At 31.3% G+C, this 4,361-nt stretch overlaps 1 pseudogene; it reads left to right on the top strand.

Annotated features, from left to right (window-relative positions):
• Positions 1 to 37: 37 nt before the first annotated feature.
• On the top strand, positions 38 to 1,863 carry LOC113375453 (annotated as a pseudogene).
• Positions 1,864 to 4,361: the final 2,498 nt, after the last annotated feature.

The following is a 4,361-nucleotide window of genomic DNA, read 5'->3' on the forward strand; positions in this document are numbered from 1 at the left end:
ATATTTGTAAGTTTGCTATTCTGTCGAACAATTTCAACACTCTGAGCTTCGAGTAGGGAGCGTCGTATGATATCCGTGTGTTTTAGTTGTTCATTTTTCTATTGTTATACATAAATAAAATAATTGAAACTAAACTTATCTATTAAAGTAGCAGTAAAATTTACTAATCTGTAAAAATGAGAGAAATAGTGCATATTCAAGTTGGACAGTGTGGAAATCAGATTGGTGCAAAGGTTAGTATACATGCTGTCTTATTAATTTATGCATCCTTTTCAATTACGTATTCTACTTAAAAATTATCAATTTGTCATAGTATTTTAAAATCATGATTTTTTTTTAATATGTCGTGAATATATTTATTATTAGTTCGCCACATTCCATTCTAAAAATAGCTTTCCTAAGTAATAATATATTTATAGCTTATGAGACTTAACTTAATTATAGTTCTGGGAAATAATTTCTGATGAACATGGTATTGATCCCACTGGAGCCTATCATGGGGATCATGATCTTCAACTGGAGCGTATTGAAGTTTATTACACAGAAGCTAATGGAGGCAAATATGTACCTCGAGCAATTTTGGTTGATTTAGAGCCTGGAACCATGGATTCAGTTCGTTCTGGTCCATATGGTCAAATCTTCAGACCTGATAATTTTGTCTTTGGTCAATCAGTGCAGGAAATAATTGGGCCAAAGGCCATTACACTGAAGGTGCTGAACTTGTAGACTCAGTAATGGATGTTATACGCAAAGAATCAGTCTTGTGATTGCTTACTTACAAGGGTTTCAACTAACACACTCACTTGGTGGTGGTACTGGTTCTGGCATGGGTACTCTTTTAATATCCAAAATCGTGAGGAATACCCTGATAGGATTATGAATACATATTCTGTTGTGCCTTCTCCAAAAGTTTCAGATACAGTTGTTGAACCAACAATGCAACACTATCTGTGCATCAATTAGTAGAAAATACTGATGAAACATTCTGTATCGACAATGAGGCCTTATATGACATTGCTTTAGAACTTTAAAACTTTCAACCCCAACATATGGGATTTGAATCATTTGGTTTCTTTAACCATGTCTGGAGTAACCACCTGTCTTCGGTTTCCTGGTCAATTAAATGCTGATTTGAGAAAATTAGCTGTAAACATGGTGCCTTTTCCACGTTTACATTTCTTTATGCCTGGTTTTGCTCCTTTGACCGCTCGTGGAAGTCAACAATACAGAGCATTAACTGTACCTGAGTTAACACAACAAATGTTTGATGCCAAGAACATGATGGCAGCATGTGATCCAAGACATGGACGCTATTTAACTGTGGCAGCTATATTCAGAGGGCAAATGTCGATGAAGGAAGTTGATGAGCAAATGCTTAACATTCAGAATAAAAACAGTAGCTATTTCGTGGAATGGATTCCAAATAATGTTAAGACTGCTGTGTGCGATATTGCACCTAGAGGTCTTAAGATGGCTGCTACCTTTATAGGAAATTCTACTGCCATACAGGAACTGTTTAAGCGAATATCTGAGCAGTTCACAGCTATGTTTAGACGAAAAGCATTCTTGCATTGGTACACAGGAGAAGGTATGGATGAAATGGAGTTCACTGAAGCTGAAAGCAACATGAATGACTTGGTATCGGAATATCAGCAATACCAAGAAGCTACTGCTGATGAAGATGCTGAATTGATGAAGAGCAAGAAGGTGACCTGGATGAGAACTAATTTCTCATTTTAATTTTGTTCCATTTATTCTAGAATATATTTTAATTTCATATATATGCCACAGCACCTATATTAAGATTATGTTAGCAACAATATAATCTTATTATAGATAATGTGGTTAATAATGTTTTGGTTGGCATGCAACTTCTGTTGAAAATTTATGAATTATTAATCTTAACATGTTAGTTATGTATTACAAAACCTAGATCTAGAATAATTGGACTATGTTTTATATAATTGAATTTCTACTTATTGTCATAATTAATCAAGATGATTTGTTGTATATCAAAATGAGTTTATTTATGTATGTACATAATAAGCTGTGATACATTGTTAAATTTGGAACATTGAGATTTTACACGAACAAAGACATTTTTAAAAATATTACATTGTTTTTATATAGTTTATAATGTCTATTATACCATTTTATACCTTTCTTCTTGTATTCCTCTTTCTTTTCAAACTTCAAGTAAACTCGTGGTAAATTGACATATATATTAGAGCAGGTCGATATAGAAGTTGCTTGGGCATATATGATTTTCGGATTCTAGGGATCAATTCAAATTGATTGATGGACCCAAAGATTAAGGTTGAATTTTGAAAAATTCCGCTTCGACCCATTTAGAGTACCCCAATTGCGTCCAAATGTATGACTGACTTTTACTAACTTTGAAGGGCCGATCCACCCATGCTCATGGTTTACCCTTTTGAACCTCGCCTTCTTTTTTTTGCTAGACACACATTTATTCATATCATATAGATACTGCAAAAGTGAATACAAATATAAAAATTAATATGAATATAGTAGTGTAGAGCGGAGATTAAAGGTCCACTTTAATTTACTATACCTACATATTATTTACGTTATTTAATGGTTTTATGAAATGCATTGTTATTTTTATCTTACAATTAGATTCAACAGATTTTTGTATAACCTCTATAAAAGCTTACAGTAGTTAGAAAGGATAAAAAAAATAATAGTAAATAAAAAGTATATTAACTTAACTTAATTATAGTTCTGGGAAATAATTTCTGATGAACATGGTATTGATCCCACTGGAGCCTATCATGGGGATCATGATCTTCAACTGGAGCGTATTGAAGTTTATTACACAGAAGCTAATGGAGGCAAATATGTACCACGAGCAATTTTGGTTGATTTAGGAATTTTACAAGATATCAACCAAATTAATAGTTATTCCAACTCTACTGATGAATATTTGTAAAAACCTTTGTAAAAATGTGCCCATGGAATTAGGGGTTGTCATTGGGTAGATAACGATTTTATTTGGAAAAATCACTCATAATTTAAAATGAGACATTGGATATGTTATAAAGTCAAATGAGGCAGATGATAAATTTAGAAAAATAGTAGAAAAAAAAATCTGGATTTATAGACTTATTTATCTGGATTTATTATCTATGATTTAGGCGATTATTGGAGATTTAACTCTCATTGGGTACGTTAGGTTTTTATATGTACCATTGTATATTTGTTATGTATATCGTGGCCGAGATGGTTGGATTGTAGGAGTCATTGTCGAACAGAGCTCCAGTTCGAAACCTCAAATCAGCACCTAATTACTTTTCGAAAATATCTAATTTTCCGAATAATTGATGGTTCTTTATTGCTTTCGGCTGTTGCTATTATACGTTTCCTTGGATAAAGATTTTGTTGAAACTGAAAACTGGCAAAGTTATGAAAAAAAAAGATTCTTTACATTTATGTAAATGTATTTTCAATTATTTCTTTCATAAAAATTTAATATTCTTCTTTTATAAACTCAATATTATTTCTTATACATTGGGAATACTAATCATAACAAAATACATAAATAAAAAATGATCAAAAATATTGTTTGTATATTTTGCGATAAAGAGTTAATAACAGCTCTTTATTTGGAAATGCTTAGATTTCACACAATGAATGACTTTATTGTATTGATACAACACATGCGTCTAATCATTGAATGATTTATGTTAAATATATAACATATAACAATAAAGTATCTTGTGAATATTCAGAAAAAAGTTCTTCGCGTGATTATTTATAATGTCTAAAATCGATAAAGTTTAAACCATTATATATACAATAACGAATTCACTCCTTTATATCATATTATATAAACTAAATACAATTCCATTGCCCTTTATCGCATAAAAGATAAAGCACCAACAATACTGGCGCTGAGCGGCGGCGGCGCCTTTGATTTTAACTATTCGGTGCTCGGCCGAATAGTAAGTTACTATTAGGTATTCGGCCGAATAATAAAAAGGTGCCGAATACCGATAGTAACCAAATATTCGGTGCAAGCCTAGTTACAAGTCTATAGATATTTAGACTTTATGTTTAATGTTTGTCGTGAAGATTATTGAAATAATTAAACAATCTCGCATAACAATAGTGTGAAATAATCTTTTTTTTTTACTGTTGTTATATGTTTGATTAAATATTAAATATTATGTATTGCAGAAGTTAAAATAATATCAGAATATTATTTATTGTTATTTACATATATATGTAAATGTATTTTCAATTATTTTTTAAAAAACTATACTATTTGGAAGAAGAGCATATTTACTTTTCTCGTGGTGCCATGAGTAACATCGAAACCATTTCGTTCCATCCAATTC

Source organism: Ctenocephalides felis, unplaced genomic scaffold, assembly GCF_003426905.1.
Source record: "Ctenocephalides felis isolate EL2017-DRISC unplaced genomic scaffold, ASM342690v1 CF-g0.4_SCAFFOLD_00845, whole genome shotgun sequence".
NCBI classification, from domain to species: Eukaryota; Metazoa; Arthropoda; class Insecta; order Siphonaptera; family Pulicidae; genus Ctenocephalides; species Ctenocephalides felis.